Here is a 21,998-nt window from a genome sequence, read left to right on the forward strand (position 1 = left end):
TCACCCACTATTTCCCTGTCGCCCCTGCCTCAGTCACCAACTCTACCTGTCACCCCTGTCTCAGTCACCCACTATCTCTCTGTCATACCGGCCTCAGTCATCTACTCTTTACTTGTCACCCCTGCCTCAGTCACCCACTATGTCCATGTCACCCCTGCCTCAGTCACCCTCTATGTCCATGTCACCCCTGCCTCAGTCACCCACTATGTCCATGTCACCCCTGCCTCAGTCACCCACTATGTCCATGTCACTCCTGCCTCAGTCACCCACTATCTCCCTGTCACCCCTGCCTCAGTCACCCACTCTCACCCTGCCTCAGTCACCAACTCTACCTGTCACCCCTGTTCAGTCACCAACTCTACCTGTCACCCCTGCCTCAGTCACCCACTATCTCCCTGTCACCCCTGCCTCAGTCATATACTCTCTACTTGTCACCCCTGCCTCAGTCACCCACTATCTCCCTGTCACCCCTGCCTCAGTCACCCACTCTCACCCTGCCTCAGTCACCAACTCTACCTGTCACCCCTGTTCAGTCACCAACTCTACCTGTCACCCCTGCCTCAGTCACCCACTATCTCCCTGTCCCCCTGGCCTCAGTCACCCACTATCTCCCTGTCACCCCTGCCTCAGTCATCTACTCTCTACTTGTCACCCCTGCCTCAGTCACCCACTATGTCCATGTCACCCCTGCCTCAGTCACCCACTATCTCCCTGTCAGCTCTGCCTCAGTCATCCACTATCTCCCTGTCACCCCTGCCTCAGTCATCTACTCTCTACTTGTCATCCCGGCCTCAGTCACCCACTATCTCCCTGTCACCCCTGCTTCAGTCACCCACTATCTCCCTGTCACCCCTGCCTCAGTCATCTACTCTCTACTTGTCACCCCTGCCTCAGTCACCCACTATGTCCATGTCACCCCTGCCTCAGTCACCCACTATCTCCCTGTCAGCTCTGCCTCAGTCATCCACTATCTCCCTGTCACCCCTGCCTCAGTCATCTACTCTCTACTTGTCATCCCGGCCTCAGTCACCCACTATCTCCCTGTCACCCCTGCTTCAGTCACCCACTATCTCCCTGTCACCCCTGCCTCACCAGTCACCCACTATCTCCCTGTCACCCCTGCCTCAGTCACCCACTATCTACCAGTCACTCCTACCTTACTCGCACACTATCTCCCTGTCACCCCTGCTTCAGTCACCCACTATCTCCTTGTCACCCCTGCTTCAGTCACCCACTATCTCCCTGTCACCCCTGCCTCAGTCACCAACTCTACCTGTCACTCCTGCCTCAGTCATCTACTCTCTAGTTGTCACCCCTGCCTCAGTCACCCACTATGTTCATGTCACCCCTGCCTCAGTCACCCACTATCTACCTGTCACTCTTGCCTTACTTGCATACTATCTCCCTGTCTCCCCTACTTCAGTCACCCACTTACAGTTTTTTTTGTGGTTCATGCGATCCCTAATTTTAGTAAGGGAGAGGGGCCCAATGCATATTGTTGCACCTGGGCCCACTATTCTCTAATTCCGCCACTTCCTTTGTCTGTCTCTGTCTCTCTCGTTGGCCCTGGTATCTCTGTCTCTCTCGCTGCCCCTGGTCTGTCTGTCTCTCTCTTGCTGCCCCTGGTCTGTCTGTCTCTCTCTTGCTGCCCCTGGTCTTTCTCTCTCTCTCATGCTGCCCGTGGTCTGTGTCTCTTTCGCTGTTCCGCCATTGTGGAAATGTAAAAGCTGCATAATGCTGTGCTCCAGGCAAGGGGCGTGTGCTCATTAAAATGGGCATGACCTCACCAGAAAAGACTACCTTACACCCCAGTTTTTGGCCCTGCACCAACAGACCTTGGCCACCACAGGGAAAAAAAAAATTTCACCATATTAAGCCCCACACTGCACCATATGCCCCACACTTTAATGCTCGTGATACATTATGCCCTACAGTAAAGCTTCTACACGCTGGGTGTCATGCTTGTTCCCTGGGGTTTCTTAGGCTTGCTGTCTTGCTCATTGCCAGGGATTTCATGCTCTGGGACAGGTGTCATACTCATTTCAGGGGTTTGTAATGCTTGTGGCCAGGGGAAATGCTTGTTGCCAGGGGTGTGTTATTGTTAAACATTTAAAAAAAATCAAATGTTTATTCTTACAGTGAAATTTTACATTTCTGAATTACAAAAAATAAATTGAAAAAAAGCTATGAAATTCCATAGACAAAAAACCTTACGGTTTCACAGGTCCCATTAAGGCTTCTTACACATGATCTGGCATTTCAGAAACCTGTTGTGACTCTTCCACTCAAACTCCAAAAAGCAATGAAATTCCGATTATTAAGGCTGACGCCTTAATGGACGTGTTCCTTGCGCAATACAGATATGGTATGCCATCACAGCCTGTGGGTAAGTTTAGATTCAGCACTCTCACAGAGTGAGATTGCTGTCACTCACACAATGGTGGAGCTGCTAATTCACAGATTTGTGTGCTCATTGGAATACACACATGCAGTCTATGCAACTGAAGGTCTGAGCAGTGTTGTGGAGCTCCCATCCCACACAGTGCCCACAACCATCCCATTCGGTCACCACAACAATCCCACCATTTTACAACAGCCTTCTCACTCCATACATCCATCTCATTTAGTCTACAGATTTAGCTCCCTCAAACATCTTGGTTAATTGCTAAAACTATAATACCCCATCTACGGTCTATGCATCTACACTTACTTCCCCTATACACCCCCATGCTGCCCTGTCTTCCCCAATCCCTACTGCTGTGTTCTTCCATCTGTGCTAGTCTGTACTAACTTATCTGTACCATCTGTCTTTCCCCACCTGTGCCTTGTCTGTATCACCGTTTCCTTCTCTCTGTGCTGCTCAGTGTTTCCCTCTTCAACGTCACTCTGTCTCCTCCAGTACAGGGCACACTGTCTTCTCTCCCATCTGCACCAGTTTTCTACCCATCCGTGCCAGTGTTTTCAACCCATCTGCACCATTTCCCCCATCTGCACCGCTCTGTCTCCCTTCCCATACTTGCTGCTTAATCTACCCCCTATCCACACCACTCTTACCCTATTCATATAGCTGTCATCCTGAAGGTAAGTTTCGTGGGTCACTATTGGGGGGGGGGGGGGTTTCCCTATCCAACCCACCCAAGGATTAGGCCTAGCTGCCACCCCCCAAGGGGAGGTAAAAATACTTATCCCCTCTGATGTTGGGACTGTATTCCCCTCATCCATACTGCTCTGCCTTCCTCATCCATGCCATTTATTTCCATCTATACTGCTCTTACCCCTCCCACATCTGTGCTGCTTTTTCCCCCTCATCCACACGGCACTGTCCACCCATCCACGCAGCTGTCTCCTCACCATCTGTGCAACTGTCTTTCCCCCATCTGTCTTAACCCCCCATCTACAATCAATTCAGAATTGATTGTAGATATGCCAAATTTCGCACATCTACAATCATTTACTCTAACATGCGATGTGACGCCCAGCACAGGGCTTGTCCGCCCCGCATGTCAGGCCCTCCCCCTCCCCTCACTGGGCTCCCGGGTACGCATGCACAGTGCGGCCATTGCGCTTTCGCACCCCACAAACTAATTTAGACTGCGGTCGCTGCAGTCTGAATTATCCCGTGTTTCTTTGTCCCCACCCATCAATGCTACTTAGTCTTCCCTCGATCCACACACCCCCATCCACAATGCTCTGTCTTCTCCCTCCAATCAACAACACTCTTACCTCATCCGAGCATCTTTGTCTTCCGCTCAGACCTTCAGTTGCATAGACTGCATGTGTGTATTCCAATGAGCACACAAATCTGTGAATTAGCAGCTCCACCATTGTGTGAGTGACAGCAATCTCACTCTGTGAGAGTGCTGAATCTAAACTTACCCACAGGCTGTGATGGCATACCATATCTGTATTGCGCAAGGAACACGTCCATTAAGGCGTCAGCCTTAATAATCGGAATTTCATTGCTTTTTGGAGTTTGAGTGGAAGAGTCACAACAGGTTTCTGAAATGCCAGATCATGTGTAAGAAGCCTTAATGGGACCTGTGAAACCGTAAGGTTTTTTGTCTATGGAATATATCATATCATTGTATGGTTGTAAAATACAACTTAAAAACTTTAATGAATAAATACATAAAGTAGCTTTTATGTAACCTTTTTAAACCTATTAGCATAGACCGAATCTCATCGTGTGTATAGGCCTTTAGTTCAACAACAGCATGGGACCAGTTAGTGTGTTTTGACCACTGCACAGCACCTGGTGTTATATAGTAAGCACCACTATGGCATAGTATACAGCATTATGGGCCTGATATGAGTGTGACCAGCGGTGATGTGGAATGCAGTAGGAGGTGCTGTTTAGTAAGCACCACTTCTATATTCACCATGCAGTATATTGTGTGAATATAGAAGTGTTGGCTGTGTTATATATTAGAGTAATTATTGCAGCTCCCAGCTAAAATTGCAACAATGTAATTTAGTGACAAGCTGCAGAGATTAACCCTTTCTGTGGCTGCTGCACAACCTCTATTCATATCGCTGAATTCAATTAGGGAGATGTTCTCACCCCGCGAGCAAGCGCAGGTATATGCCACACTTATGGTAACATTGGATTTACAGATATTTTCTTGCAGGGGTGTTTCTAAACAATTTGGCTTCAAATGCGTGCCCCCCGCCACCATTGGCATTAAAAATTGTGCCCCTCCCCCATATATATATATATATATATATATATATATAAAAAAAACTATATTTGCGTGAGCGCTCCGGACGGGATGGGGGGGCGTGACCTCGCAAAAATGGGTATGGTCTCCATAAAATGGGCGTAGCCTTGCAGGCAAAGACTACCTTACACCCCAGTTCTTGACCCTGCACCAACAGACCTCGGCCACCACAGGGAAAAAAGTACAGTAATTTCCACCATGTTAAGCCCCACACATTAATGCCCTTTGGAACATATTATGTCACTCACCACAATATCTGTGATACACTATGCCCTACAGTAAAGCTTCTAATTACTTTTACAAAAACTGCTCAATGCCAAGAGTTTCACGTGCTGGGTGTCATGCTCATTGCCAGGGGTTTCACTCTCTGGGTGTCATGCTCATTGCCAGGGGGAACGCAGTAGGAGGTGTTATATAGTAAGCACCACTATGGCATAGTATATAGCATTATATATATTGTGAGCACTGGTGATGAGTGCAGTAGAGCTGCTGCTGGGTAATTACAATTGACTACAACCACCAATATATTCTGCTGCACTATATATATGCAAAGCTAATTCTGCTGGGTAATTACAACTGACTACAACCACCAATATATTCTGCTGCACTATATCTATATTTGCAAAGCTAATTCTGCTGGGTAATTACAATTGACTACAACCACCAATATATTCTGCTGCACTATATCTATATATGCAAAGCTAATTCTGCTGAGTAATTACAATTGACTACAACCACCAATATATTCTGCTGCACTATATCTATATATGCAAAGCTAATTCTGCTGGGTAATGCAAATTGAAACATTATTGCATAGTATGGGATTTTGAAGTACTTTTTTAAAGTTTTGAATGATATAGACCCAGTTTAATCTTTGTGGAATGCCTGGATGTTGTTTTTAAGGTAATTTATTGCCTGGCATTTGAGGGGGTGGGGTGTGGTTACAGATTTCAATTATTGGTTTCACTTGTAATAGTCTTCTACTTAAGTCCAATGGTGTAGGCTGTGCAAAGCCATTTGGCTGTGCATTTATTGATCTAAGCGTGCATTTTTATCAAAGCGTGATAAAATTGACACATAACAGCAGTGTTCAATCAGCGTTCAATCGAAGTGAAAAAGAAGGAAAACAGAAGCACACCAATCTAACAAAACAAAGAAAACTGAAGAACTAATAACAAATGTGAGTCACTTACTCCTCAGATCACTCACCTCCTGATTGTTGCATCTGATTACATAGCACAGAACTACCTTACTTGGACATTTCATAAACCATCCATTTCACCTACAAATGCCTGTATCTGTATTATTGTAATTTTGTTTTTTAAGCACAGCTGCATCAATGCAATTTTACCTGCAAACACTTAAAACATCTAACATAATTACCATTGCTTCTTAAACCTCTCACAATCCTTTCATTTCTTACACTCTAAATACTTTTCTGCACCCACTTTATCTACGCTTTTGACTCATTTCATACTAAATCTACACCCCTTGAGCCTACACTGCTTTTCTCACCTGCATTTCTGCAATTCTTCTGCTCGGATTGCCTTAGTCTCCTCTCCTACTTCCACTTTCCCTCAACCTATTTACCTACTTAACACTATGTCAAGGTTTTCTTGTACTCCCCACATCACTCAGTGTCTACCTAATAATGTATCTTTAGCCTTCCCCCCTAGTCTCCTCCACCTCCTCCTCTCTCCCCTCCTCTGTCTCCCCTCCATCCCTCTGTTTCCTTCCCCCACCTTTCCTGTTACCCCACTTTCATTCACCTCTGCCCCATGGTCCTGCTACCCCACAACTCAGCCCTGCTCCCTCTCTCCCTTCCCTGTCACCTCCCCACACCCCCATCCACATCACACTGACCTCCCTCCCTGCCCACCTCCTGCAGTTTCCCCTCCTATCTCAGGCACCCGTACCATCACTACTCTCTCATCATCCCTGCCCTCAAACTTAATCCCACCTCATCGCTACAGCAACCCTGAAAATCTAATTCACATCTCTCCCACAAACTCATACCCCCTATCCTGTGCCCTCTGGAATGCCAGATCTGTTTATAACAAACTGGTCCCCACTCATGACCTTTTCATTTCCAACTCCCTACACCTACTAGCCATTACTGAAACTTGGATTACGCCCTCTGACACTACTTCTGCTGCTGCTCTCTCTGCTGGGGGCCTTACATTCACACACACACCCCGACCTGGGGGTCGCCATGGGGGTGGTGTTGGGGTCCTTTTACCTTCTAGTTACTCCTACCAACTCATACCACCAGAACCATCCCTTATATTCTCTACATTTGAGGTCCACGCCATATGCCTCTTCCAACCAGTCCATCTTAGAGTAGCTGTCATTTACCGCCCCCCTGGCACTGCTTCCAAATTAATCGACAACTTTGCTTCCTGGCTTCCTCACTTCCTCTCTTCTGACATTCCCACCATTATCCTAGGCGATTTCAACATCCATATTGACATCCCCACACAATCCCCTGCCTCTAAACTCCTTAACCTCACCTCTTCACTTGGTCTCTCCCAGCGGACCTCCTCACCCTCCCATGTGAATGGGAGCTCACTGGATCTGGTCTTCACTCACCGCTGTGATATTTCTGATTTTTCCAACTCCCCATTTCCCCTCTCTGACCACCACCTGCTCTCCTTCAACCTATCTCTCTCGACTTCCCCATCTCTACCTCCTAAGGCTACCATCACTAAGCGTAACATTGAAGCTATTGACACCACATTCCTTTCCTCCCTGTTTGACTCACCTCTCTGTCCTATTCTCTCTCTCTCATGCCCTGAACAAGCCACTTCCACATACAATGCTTCCCTTACTTCTGCTCTTGACTCTGTTGCTCCACCAACCACTATTCACCCTCACAAATTAACACCTCAACCCTGGCACACCAAATGCACCAGATATCTGCAAAAATGCTCACGTACGGCTGAGCGACACTGGAGGAAATCACGCTCTAAGGCAGACTTTCTCCATTTCAAACTTATGCTCTCATCCTTCAGTGCTGCCCTTTCTCTTGCTAAACAGTCATACTTCAAGAACCTCATCTCCTCCCAGTCTTCCAACCCCCGGCGCCTCTTTGCCACTCTCAACTCACTCCTCTGCCCACCTCCACCTCGTCTCCCTTCCTCACTCTCTGCTCTTGACTTTGCCACTTACTTCACATCCAAAATTGACTCCATACGTCAGGACATCACATCACACCAGACTATCAGTAACCAGCCTTCTCCCAACCCTTACGAACCCTCCCCATCCCTCGCACCAACTCTGTCATCTTTCTCCCATGCATCTGAAGAGGAAGTCATGGCCCTCATTCGTTCCTGTCCCCTCACCACCTCCCCACTTGACCCAATCCCCTCCCGCCTCCTTTGCCACCTCTCTTCTTCTGCTTTTTCCCATCTTTCCCACCTTCTTAATCTCTCCCTCTCATCAGGCACTGTCCCCTCTGCCTTCAAGCACGCTCTCATCTCTCCTATTCTTAAAAAACCTACCCTTGATCCAAACACTCTCTCCAACTACCGACCCATCTCTCTCCTCCCTTTTGCCTCCAAACTCCTTGAGCGTATTGTCTACAACCGCCTTACTTCCTTTCTTTCCTCACAATCACTGCTTGACCCATTCCAGTCTGGCTTCCGTCCTCTCCACTCCACTGAAACTGCCCTTACAAAAGTATGCAATGACCTCCATGCTGCTAAATCTAAGGGACACTACTCTCTACTTATTCTACTTGATCTCTCTGCTGCTTTTGACACTGTGGACCATCCTCTCCTACTGCAAATCCTTCACTCCATTGGTCTGCGTAACACAGCCCTCTCTTGGTTGTCGTCCTACCTTTCTCTGACGTCCTAGTGGATGCTGGGAACTCCGTAAGGACCATGGGGAATAGCGGCTCCGCAGGAGACAGGGCACATCTAAAGAAAGCTTTAGGATCACCTGGTGTGCACTGGCTCCTCCCCCTATGACCCTCCTCCAAGCCTCAGTTAGATTTCTGTGCCCGACGAGAAGGGTGCACACTAGGGGCTCTCCTGAGCTTTGTGAAAGTTTTAGTTTAGGTTTATTATTTTCAGTGAGACCTGCTGGCAACAGGCTCACTGCATCGAGGGACTAAGGGGAGAAGAAGCGAACTCACCTGCGTGCAGAGTGGATTGGGCTTCTTAGGCTACTGGACATTAGCTCCAGAGGGACGATCACAGGTTCAGCCTGGATGGGTCACCGGAGCCGCGCCGCCGGCCCCCTTACAGAGCCAGAAGAGCGAAGAGGTCCGGAAAAATCGGCGGCAGAAGACTTTCCTGTCTTCAGATAAAGGTAGGCGCACAGCACCGCAGCTGTGCGCCATTGCTCTCAGCACACTTCACACTCCGGTCACTGAGGGTGCAGGGCGCTGGGGGGGCAGCGCCCTGAGACGCAATAAATCGTTAGAAAACCTTTTATGGCTAAAATAAATGCATCACATATAACTCCTGGGCTATATGGATGCATTTAACCCCTGCCAAAACATACAAGAAAACGGATGATAAGGACGCCGAGAAAGGGGCGGAGCCTATCTCCTCAGCACACTGGCGCCATTTTCCCTCACAGCTCAGTTGGAGGGAAGCTCCCTGGCTCTCCCCTGCAGTCACTACACTACAGAAAGGGGTTAAAAAAGAGAGGGGGGCACAAATTAGGCGCAGTATAAACAATACAGCAGCTATAAAGGGAAAAACACTCATATAAGGTTATCCCTGTATATATATAGCGCTCTGGTGTGTGCTGGCAAACTCTCCCTCTGTCTCCCCAAAGGGCTAGTGGGGTCCTGTCCTCTATCAGAGCATTCCCTGTGTGTGTGCTGTGTGTTGGTACGTTTGTGTCGACATGTATGAGGAGAAAAATGATGAGGAGACGGAGTAGAGTGTCTGTAATAGTGTTGTCACCCCCTGGGGGGTCGACACCTGAGTGGATGTACTGTGGAAATTGCGTGACAGTGTCAGCTTTGTATAAAAGACAGTGGTTGACATGAGACAGCCGGCTACTCAGCTTGTGCATGTCCAGACGTCTCATATAGGGGCTCTAAAGCGCCCGTTACCTCAGATACAGACGCCGACACGGATACTAATTCCTGTGTCGACGGTGAAGAGACAACCGTGATTTCCAAATAGGGCCACACATTGCATGATTGAGGCAATGAAAAAAGTTTACACTTTATGATAATATGAATACCACCAAAAAAAAAGGGGTATTATGTTGGTGAGGAAAAACTTCCTGTAGTTTTCCTGAATCTGAGAAATAAAATGCGTGGGTTTCCCCCCGATAACAATTGATAATTTCTAAAAAGTTATTGGCAGTATACCTTTTCCCGCCAGAGGTTAGGGTGCGTTGGGAAACACCCCCTAGGGGGGATAAGGCGCTCACACGCTTGTAAGAACAAGGGCTCTACCCTCTCTTGAGATGGCCGCCCTTAAGGATCCTGCTGATAGAAAGCAGGAGGGTATCCTAAAATGTATTTACACACATACTGGTGTTATACTGCGACCAGCAATCGCCTCAGCCTGGATGTGCAGTGCTGGGTTGGCGTGGTCGGATTCCCTGACTGGAAATATGATATCCTAGATAAGGACAGTATATTATTGCCTATAGAGCAATTAAAAGATGCATTTCTATATATGCATGATGCACAGCGGAATATTTGCCGACTGGCATCAAGTATAAGTGCGTTGTCCAATTATACCAGTAAAGTGGTCAGGTGATGCGGATTCCAAACGGCATTTGGAAGTATTGCCTTAAAAGAGGGGATGTACCCCAGGTCGCCTCTCAAAATAAGACGCCGTATTATCAGGCGCAGGCCTGGTTGGCAAGCGGACAAAAGGGTTCTTCTTTTCTGCTCGTGACAGAGGGAGAGGAAAATGGCTGCAGAGATCAGCCAGTTCCAAGGAACAGAAACTCTTTTCCGCCTCAGCCAAGCCCTCAGTATGACGCTAGGGCTTTACAAGTTCAGGCACGGTGGGGTCCCGTTCTCAATGAATTTCAGTGCGCAGTGGGCTCACTCGCAAGTAGACCCCTGGATCCTTCTGGTAATATTTCAGGGGTACAAATTGGAATTCGAGACGTATCCCCCTCGCCGTTTCCAAAGGTCTGTTTTACCGACGTCTCCCGCTGACAGGGAGGCAGTTTTGGAAACCATTCACAAGCTGTATTCCCAGCAGGTGATAATCAAGGTACCCCTCCTGCAACAGGGAACGGGGTATTATTCCACACTATTGTGGTACCGAAGCCAGACGGCTCGGGGAGACCGATTTTAAAATCTAAAATCTAAAATCTTTGAACACTTGCATACAGAGGTTCAAATTCAAAATTGAGTCACTCAGAGCAGTGATTGCAAACCTGGAAGAAGGGGACTACATGATGTCTCGGGACATCAAGGATGCTTACCTTCATGTCAAAATTTACCCTTCTCACCAAGGGTATTTCAGGTTATGGTACAGAACTGTCACTATCAGTTCGGACGCTGCCGTAGGGATGGTCCACGGCACCCCGGGTCTTTACTGAAGTAATGACCGTAATGATGATATTCCTTCGAAGGAAGGGAATTTTAGTTATCCGTTACTTGGACGATTCCCTGATAAGGGTAAGATCCAGGGAACAGTTGGAGATCGGTGTAACACTATATCAGGTAGTGTTGCGGCAGCACGATTGGATTCTCAATATTCCAAAATCGCAGCTGGTTCCGACGACTTGTCTTCTGTTCCTAGGGATGATCCTGGACACAGTCCAGAAAGAAGGTGTTTCTCCCGGAGGAGAAAGCCAGGGAGTTATCCGAGCTAGTCAGGAACCTCCTAAAACCGAACCAAGTCTCAGTGCATCAATGCACAAGGGTTCTGGGTAAAAATGGTGGCTTCCTACGAAGCAATCCCATTCGGCAGATTCCACGCAAGACTTTCCAGTGGAACCTACTGGACAAATGGTCCGGGTCGCATCTTCAGATGCTTCAGCGGATAACCCTGTCACCGGGGACAAGGGTATCCCTCCTGTGGTGGTTGCAGAGTGCTCATCTTCTAGAGGGCCGCAGATTCGGCATTCGGGACTGGGTCCTGGTGGCCACGGATGCCAGCCTGCGAGGCTGGGGAGCAGTCACACAGGGAAGGAATTTCCAGGGCTTATGGTCAAGCCTGGAGACATCTCTTCATATAAACATTCTGGAACTAAGGGCCATTTACAATGCCCTAAGTCAAGCGAAACCCCTGCTTCAGGGTCAGGCGGTATTGATCCAATCGGACAACATCACGTCAGTCGCCCACGTAAACAGACAGGGCGGCACGGGAAGCAGGGGGGCAATGGCAGAAGCTGCAAGGATTCTTCGCTGGGCGGAAAATCATGTGATAGCACTGTCAGCAGTGTTCATTCCGGGAGTGGACAACTGGGAAGCAGACTTCCTCAGCAGACACGACCTTCACCCGGGAGAGTGGGGACTTCACCCAGAAGTCTTCCACCTGATTGTAAACCGTTGGGAAAAACCAAAGGTGGACATAATGGCGTCCCGTCTAAACAAAAAACTAGACAGATATTGCGCCAGGTCAGGGGACCCTCAGGCAATAGCGGTGGACGCTCTGGTAACACCGTGGGTGTACCAGTCAGTGTATGTGTTCCCTCCTCTGCCTCTCATACCAAAAGTACTGAGAATCATAAGAAGGAGAGGAGTAAGAACTATACTCGTGGTTCCGGATTGGCCAAGAAGGACTTGGTATCCGGAACTTCAAGAGATGCTCACGGACGAACCGTGGCCTCTACCTCTAAGAAAGGACCTGCTCCAGCAGGGGCCTTGTCTGTTCCAAGACTTACCGCGGTTGCGTTTGACGGCTTGGCGGTTGAACGCCGGATCCTGAAGGAAAAAGGCATTCCAGATGAAGTCATCCCTACCCTGGTCAAGGCCAGGAAGGACGTAACCGCAAAACATTATCACCGCATTTGGCGAAAATATGTTGCGTGGTGGGAGGCCAAGAAGGCCCCTACAGAGGAATTTCAACTGGGTCGTTTCCTCCATTTCCTGCAAACAGGACTGTCTATGGGCCTAAAATTAGGGCCCATTAAGGTTCAAATTTCGGCCCTGTCGATTTTCTTCCAAAAGGAACTGGCTTCAGTGCCTGAAGTTCAGACATTTGTAAAAGGGGTACTGCATATACAGCCTCCTTTTGTGCCTCCAGTGGCACCTTGGGATCTCAATGTTGTGTTGAGTTTCCTAAAGTCACATTGGTTTGAACCACTCACCACTGTGGACTTAAAATATCTCACATGGAAGGTGACGATGCTGTTAGCCCTGGCTTCAGCCAGGCGTGTGTCAGAACTGGCGGCTTTATCATATAAAAGCCCTTATTTAATATTTCATTCTGACAGGGCAGAATTGAGGACTTCTCCTCAATTTCTACCTAAGGTGGTTTCTGCATTTCACATGAAGCAACCTATTGTGGTACCTGCGGCTACTAAGGACTTGGAGGATTCCAAGTTGCTTGACGTGGTCAGGGCCCTGAAAATATATGTTTCCAGGACGGCTGGAGTCAGAAAATCTGACTCGCTGTTTATCCTGTATGCACCCAACAAACTGGGTGCTCCTGCTTCTAAGCAGACGATTGCTCGTTGGATTTGTAGTACAATTCAGCTTGCACATTCTGTGGCAGGCCTGCCACAGCCAAAAATCTTAAAATGCCCACTCCACAAGGAAGGTGGGCTCATCTTGGGCAGCTGCCCGAGGGGTCTCGGCTTTACAACTTTGCCGAGCAGTTACTTGGTCAGGAGCAAATACGTTTGTAAACTTCTACAAATTTGATACCCTGGCTGAGGAGGACCTGGAGTTCTCTCATTCGGTGCTGCAGAGTCATCCGCACTCTCCCGCCCGTTTGGGAGCTTTGGTATAATCCCCATGGTCCTTACGGAGTTCCCAGCATCCACTAGGACGTCAGAGAAAATAAGAATTTACTTACCGATAATTCTATTTCTCGTAGTCCGTAGTGGATGCTGGGCGCCCATCCCAAGTGCGGATTGTCTGCAATACTGGTACATAATTATTGTTACCAAAAAATTCGGGTTATTGTTGTAGTGAGCCATCTTTTATAGAGGCTTCTCTATTATCATGCTGTTAACTGGATTCAGATCACAAGTTGTACAGTGTGATTGGTGTGGCTGGTATGAGTCTTACCCGGGATTCAAAATCCTTCCTTATTGTGTACGCTCGTCCGGGCACAGTATCCTAACTGAGGCTTGGAGGAGGGTCATAGGGGGAGGAGCCAGTGCACACCAGGTGATCCTAAAGCTTTCTTTAGATGTGCCCTGTCTCCTGCGGAGCCGCTATTCCCCATGGTCCTTACGGAGTTCCCAGCATCCACTACGGACTACGAGAAATAGAATTATCGGTAAGTAAATTCTTTTTTTCTGACCGTTCATTCTCTGTCTCCTCTCATGACTCCACCTCCCCCTCACTTCCACTAACTGTAGGGGTACCCCAAGGTTCTGTCCTTGGTCCTCTTCTCTTCTCTCTCTATACGTCCTCACTAAGTAAGCTCATTAGTTCTTTTGGTTTCCAATATCATCTCTATGCTGATGACACTCAAATCTATCTTTCCTCTCCAGACCTCTCCCCTACTCTCCTCACTCGTATCTCCAACTGTCTCTCTGCTATCTCTTTCTGGATGTCCCAGCTCTTTCTTAAACTTAACATGTCTAAGACCGAGCTGATCATCTTCCCTCCCTCCCGCATAACTTCACCTCCTACAATCTCATTATCTATTGATGGCACTACTATCTCCTCTACCCCCCAAGTGCGCTGTCTTGGAATAATCCTTGACTCCTCCCTCTCCTTCAAACCACACATTCAGCACCTCTCACAAACCTGCCGTTTTCATCTAAAAAATATTTCCAGGATCAGACCCTTTCTGACCCAGGATGCTACTAAGACTCTTATCCACTCACTGGTCATCTCCAGACTGGACTACTGTAATCTCTTCCTGACTGGCATTCCTGACAAATACCTCTCTCCACTCCAATCTATCCTCAATGCTGCTTCCCGGCTCATTTTCCTCACCAAACGCACTACGTCCACCTCTCCTCTCTTACTAGTCCTTCACTGGCTCCCCTTCCCTTTCAGAATCCATTTCAAGCTTCTCACACTTGCTTACAAAGCCCTCACCCACTCCTCTCCCATCTACATCTCTGATCTTATCTCGCTTTACACTCCCACCCGTCCTCTTCGCTCTGCTAATGCACACCGACTCCTGCCTACGGATTACTTCCTCCCACTCCTACCTCCAAGATTTTTCACGTGCTGCACCACTTCTCTGGAATTCCCTACCTCTCCCCCTCAGACTCTCCTCCTCTCTACAAAACTTCAAACGGGCTCTCAAGACCCACTTCTTCACCAAACCCAGCCAAATCTCATCCTAAACCTCTGTTCCACGCTCTCTATGTACCCCATCTGTCTCACCCCTGTCTGTCTACCCCTCCCTTTTAGAATGTAAGCTCTCACGAGCAGGGCCCTCTTCCCTCATGTGCTTACTCTTTTCTTACTTTAATAATCTTCAGCTGCACCAAATCCAGCAGTCTTCTGCCACCTGATACTTATTCCAGTGTCATCTGCTGATGTAGCTATGTTTATTTACCCTGTACTTGTCCTATATTGTCGTCAACTGTAAGTTGCTGTTTTCCTGTTTGATTATTTGTTTATGTACTCTGTAATTGGGCACTGCGGAACCCTTGTGGTGCCATATAAATAAAGGATAATAATAATAATAAATAATATAATATATAGCAGTACGGTACAGTAGGCCACTGCTCTACCTACCTCTGTGTCGTCAAGTATACTATCCATCCATACCTGTGGTGCATTTTACAAAAAAACATCTCGGGAGAGCAATCTATAAATCCATAATTTTTCAGACAGCAACAGTGGGTATTGTAATAGTCACCCAATCCATCACTTTTATAGGGTTACATGCACCCACATGCTACAGCCTGTCTCAATAATTTTACTGTCACGCTGTGTGTGTTTGTGTTTTTATTTGGGTATTTTTTGTTGTTGTAGAACTACAGGTACCAGCAAGCCCGTTATTTCCCCGCCTGCTGGTACTTGAGGTTCTCCAAGTACCAGCAAGCGGGGGAGGCTTGCTGAGCCTTGTAGTTCCACAACAAAAAAAACAATATTCTTTTTTACACACATGGCTATCAGCCCGGCACCCACCACCCAGGGGTGCTGGGGACAGCCTCGGGCTTCACCTCTGGCCCTTGGGTGCCTCGAGGGGAGGAACCTCTTGATTTAAGGGGTCCCCACTCCTCCAGGGAACCCCGGCCAGGGTTGACTAGTTGGAGGGGTAATGCCAGGGACGCAGGGACCTACATAAAAGTGTCCCCCGGCTGTGGCATTATCTCTCTGGCTAGTGGAGCCCGGTGCTGGTTTTAAAAATATGGGGGACCCCTACATCTTTTGTCCCACGTATTTTTGGAACCTGGACCGTTCTAAGAGCCCGGTGCTGGTTGTCTAAATACGGGGAACCCCTGTCCAATTTTCCCCCCAGTATTTAAATAACCAGGACCGGCTCAAAGAGCCCGAGGCTGGTTATACTAAGGAGGGGGGACCTCACGCATTTTTTTTAACCCATTCAGACCCTTCTCCTTTAAGTTAATGGAAGCCCTGGACAACAAAATTGCATTCATGTCCTCCTCCCTCACCCTTCCCAGTCCCAAACACTCATTTTTTTTTTTCTTTAAAAATGTATAATATATAACAAGAACAATGAGCAGGCAGGCAGCGGGCATTGGCGGCATCGGACTGAGATAGAAATTAGTGGTGGAGGGCTGGGTCAGTTGATTGTGGGAGAGTTTGTAAGCCATTGGCGGTGGCAGCGGGTATCGGCTCAGAGGCAGTAGCGGGCATTGGCTAAGGGTCATCGGCAGGATTCGGCGGAAATTATGGCTGTAGTGCCTCACTAGCCACTGAACTCACCGCACGCCACTGCGGGACAGATGTAACATGCAGAGAGAGGTAGATTTGGGAGGGGGAATGTCCTAGCATAACTGTTAATTGCAGTGTAATACTGTAATTCAGCTGTGCAGCATTTGTGGCTAAATGTCAAAGAAGACAGTATTTACCCTGCATGCAAAACAATAAATGTATTTGAACATACCTCCCAACTATACCAATTTTTGCAGGACAGTCACTTTTTTTGGGAATGTCCAGCTAACCCAAACAACCCCTCCCCCCCCCTGTGGGGGCCGCAGTGTCCCATAGTCATGGGGAAGGGGGGGGGGGGGGTGGAAGGCTCCCTGTAGCTTGTTGCTCTGCAAATATGCACATTGTGGGTAATTTAGACCTGATCGCTAGGGTGTGTTTTGTGCATCCCTGTAATCAGGTAGTTGCCGCCTACAGCGGAAGGGAAAATTTGCTGTGCAGGTGTGTGATCACATGTGCACAAGAGCTGCACAGCTCAGCACTTACTCAGCCATTGAGGTGACGTCACAAATCCTCCCACAAAACGCCGGGTCCCTCCAGTGTTTTTCCGGACACTCCCTAGAAACATTCAGTTGCCACCCACACAAACACCCTCTTCTTGTCAATCTTCTTGTGATCTCCGGACCGTCGCACTTACGCATTGTGGCGCATACGCATGTGCAGTGCAGACCTGATTGCCCGCTGGGTGAAAATAAATTGAAGCGATCTGGTCTGAATAAGCCTCAATGTCTATTCACGGGAGACAGAGGGGCTGGGGCATGGCCAGCAGCTCACAGAGCACCTATAATGACAAAAATGGGAGACATGGCTCATGATCGCGATATACCTGCGAAGGTACGCCCTCTACTGATTGACAGGCAGAGGCATTCGCATTTTCTGCGGGGCACCCGGAGAAAATGTAGGCACACGCACAGGATGGACCCTGCGTATATGCCCCCATCCTCTTCATAGTTTTTGCGGTTGTAACGCGTATTACGATCCAAACTATGTCTTATATACACGAGCAGTGTGAAAATGGGGGTAATTCGATGGGGGTAATTCCAAGTTGATCGCAGCAGGAATTTTGTTTGCAGTTGGGCAAAACCATGTGTACTGCAGGGGAGGCAGATATAACATGTGCAGAAAGAGTTAGATTTGGGTGAGTTATTTTGTTTCTGTGCAGGGTAAATACTGACTGCTTTATTTTTACACTGCAAATTAGATTGCAGATTGAACACACCACACCCAAATCTAACTCTCTCTGCACATGTTAAATCTGCCTTCCCTGCAGTGCACATAGGTGGTCATTCCGAGTTGTTCGCTCGGTAATTTTCTTCGCATCGCAGCGATTTTCCGCTTAATGCGCATGTGCAATGTTCGCACTGCGACTGCGCCAAGTAAATTTGCTATGCAGTTAGGAATATTACTCACGGTTTTTTCATCGTTCTGGTGATCGTAATGTGATTGACAGGAAGTGGGTGTTTCTGGGCGGAAACAGACCGTTTTAGGGGCGTGTGGGAAAAAATGCTACCGTTTCTGGGAAAAACGCGGTAATGGCTGGAGAAACGGAGAAGTGTCTGGGCGAACGCTGGGTGTGTTTGTGACGTCAAACCAGGAACGACAAGCACTGAACTGATCGCACTGGCAGAGTAAGTCTCGAGCTACTCAGAAACTGCACAGAGATGTCTTATCGCAATATTGCAAATCTTTCGTTCGCAATTTTAAGATGCTAAGATTCACTCCCAGTAGGCGGCGGCTTAGCGTGTGCAATGCTGCTAAAAGCAGCTTGCGAGCGAACAACTCGGAATGAGGGCCATGGGGGGTAATTCTGAGTTGATCGCAGCAGGATTTTTGTTAGCAGTTGGGCAAAACCATGTGCACTGCATTTACGAACAGATGATTTTTTATATAAATTTTAAAATGTTAGTAAATGTGTGTTTTTTTTTCAACCTGGAAGCCCAACATCGATTAAGATCGATCTTAAATAGACCCCTGGGTTTTAAGGATAACCATGGTTGAGTCCAATGGTTAATTCACATTGACCGAAGTTCTAATTAAGTCACCTGTGCTCAAGCATGATATCCTTAAAATCTGGATTGCAATGACAGCATTTGGGAACTATGCCTAAGGGTTTAATTTTTACATTTATCCACTGACAATAAATCTACCTACAATATCCCTGTAACTGTTATGATTACAGTATTTCACTAAATAATTTAATTTGCTGAACCTTCTGTAAAAAGAAATATTAAGATGCTGTAATTCCCAGATGCAGCAAATTTGTTAGCTAGTGGGCAAAACCATGTGCACTGCAGGGATGGGGGGGGGCAGATATAACATTTGCAGAGAGGTTTAGGTGGGTTATATTGTTTGTGTGCAGGGTAAATACTGGCTGTTTTGTTTTTACACTGCAATTTAGATTTCAGTTTGAACACACCGCACCAAAATCTAACTCTCTCTGCACATATTATACACCCCCCCCCCCCCTGCAGTGTACATGGTTTTAGCTAATAAATTTGCTGCTGTGATCAGATCTGAGTTAAGCCCTATGTATTTGGCACTGGCAAAGGGTTAGAGGCCTTGCTGTAGAGCTCACACCTTTCTTATCATGCATTGTAATATTTCCTATGTCCTGATGTTGTGCTCTCTGCTCCATCCAAGTAAACAGCAATGTAGCGTGGCTATCAAAGAGCGTGAAGATTGCAGATTTCCTGGGATTAATGCTAAAGAATGCTATTATAGAGGCTGCTGCTTTAATTCAAGTGTCACTGGGGTTAAATGGTGTTTTTACCTTAAAAACACAGGTAGAGTATGCAGTACAGTGGTAGAGTGGGAGCATGTAGTGCTATTGATTACAGATTTGATGGAGCTTAAACATGGATAAGGTCCATAGCTATAAGAGTTTATCTTGTGTATCCTTTATTCTTAGTCATGGTCAGATAAGATTAGAAAATACCATTTAAGTGGAAATTTCCTGTTAGCTGTTTCAGCTAAATTGCACCAGTTAAAAAAAAAAAAAAAAACTAAGCTGCTGTAATTCCTGGATGTTTCCTTACTGCATCAACAGGAAGTGACAAGAAACAATGTAATGTGGAACCGTACAGCAGAAGGGATTGCGGCTACCCCACAATAAGTGCAGCGGAATGTAAGAAGAGGAATTGTTGCTTTGACTGCAGCATTCCCGGGGTTAACTGGTGTTTCTTCAAGTCACAAGGTATGGAGCTGCTGTATAGTTACTCGCAAGTCAGTAGTTGTATGATGCTCACACCTGTTAAGCTGGATACACACAGAATGCCCTACACAGGGGGTGAAATGAGCGCCCCCCCACCCCCCGTACGCTCAGTACACATCACGCTGTGCTGAGTGGGGGGAGAGATGTGTGCTGAGCAGTTCGCTCAGCACAAATCTCCCCAAAATCGGGCCGTGAATACGGACCTTTAAACTGGATCCACACTTAGATTATCTGTCCAATTTTTTTTTCTAGTTGAAGCAAAATTATGCTAATATGTGGCAGCAAATGACAATTGACCATTTGCTCACAAACACTGGAAAACATCCAAAAATGGTCATTTAGATAAATTGGTTAAATCCATTTCATTTAGCTAATTTATCCAAACTACCTTTATTGTATCTTTGTGGGTGAATGATGTGTGGGTCAGTGTTGAGGGTGGTGGAGGAGATGGGTAATAGGCACAGCAGGGTGTGGACAGTCAAATAGTGTGCTTAGAGGTTCAGAGTCATTGTATGAGACTCTGGCAACAGTGACTTGATGAGTCTGGTGTCCATAGGGTGGGACGCACTAACCTTTTTATGCTATTGAAATAGTTCTCCTCCTGACCGACGCAGTTCCTTGCTCCGAGGTTGGTGTATTGTCCTGTTGCAGCGCCTCTCCACTGTGGTCACAGTGAGCTGTGTGGTGTTGCTGGCGCATGCCAATCTCCCCCCAACCTCCCTCTGGCATTTCAGACCTACGTACGCATGATGGGATCTTGTATGATATGCGCGTGTACTGTAGAGATGAAAGTGGCGGTGAGGAGGCAGATCGTGAGATGGGGAAACTTTGTGGACTGTTAGCGAAGGGGAGCACTGGGCAATCTGAGTTGCAAAGAGGGCAGCAGAAGAGGTTATTGCATGTGCACTGGTGACAGGTCCATCCTTGGTGGCTAGCCTCAGTGGTAAAGGGGTACATGAGCTAGTGTCCCTTGGTCAGCCATGTACCATGGCCACCTCCCTACCTCCTATATATTCTCCCTAATCTGTCACTTTGTTACGGTCTGCTGCTGGCACTGGTGTATCGTCCTGCAGATGCCGTCTCCGCCCATTGATGTGACTTCCCCCAGAGTTAGCCACACAGAGTGACAGATCTGGGAAAATATATGGGAGATCATTACTTTCACTTGCAGCCTACCTTATTTTTTGCAGCCTAGCATGCTCCTGACCCCTTCTCTCACTAATACTTATACAACATTCATGAACTCATCTTAAGGTTTCTTTATTATTCAGTCACACTGTCTTGGATCCAAACCATTTCCTGTGGCATTGCAGTCAAACAATTGAGCTATTTACCCTTGCATAGAAAGGTATAATCTAAGCTAGAGAATTCTATTTGGAGCTCACCTTGTACTTTGTGAAGAAATAATCAGCATTGTGGCTGAGCAGGTATATGGAGTGTGTGGCTGCACACTGCATTGATCTGCTGAGTTGCAATGCTAATAATATTTTTTTGCAAAGTACCAATAGCTTCATATAATGTTCACAATTTTTATGCAGGATCAAGTAGCTCAATGGGTAGGGTGTTTGATTAGAATTCAACAGGTTATAGATTTGAATCCTGGGTATGGTAGTCTGAGGTGTTATTTAATAAAGTGTGTTTATATATTAGTCACACATGGCTTACTTGTACAAATGGCATGTCACCAGTTAGTGCTGACTGCTGATATGCCATTTGCACAAGCAAGCCATGTGTGACTGTATATGCATTTAAGGAGGGCCCCCCGGCAATAACACAAACCATTGAGTGTCAAGTATACTAGATATATCTTCATATCTCATGTGCTTTCTCTGAGACCAATCTTGTTATGCCCCTTCCCCACGAGGCATGCGCCTTTTGTCCATATTGCAAAAATAGTGGGGGGGGGGGGGGGGGGGGGGCATATAATTCTCTGTCACAGGGCACTAAAAAGTCTAGTTATGGCTCTGGTATGCATTATGTAATCTGGCAGACCATCTCTCCAACACTGGCTGATTGGAATAGAAATCCGGTTATCTATGTGAGCAAATGACCATCAACGATTTACTCTCAAACACTAGAAAATGGACAAAAATGG

Source organism: Pseudophryne corroboree (assembly GCF_028390025.1).
Source record: "Pseudophryne corroboree isolate aPseCor3 chromosome 7 unlocalized genomic scaffold, aPseCor3.hap2 SUPER_7_unloc_4, whole genome shotgun sequence".
NCBI lineage: Eukaryota > Metazoa > Chordata > Amphibia > Anura > Myobatrachidae > Pseudophryne > Pseudophryne corroboree.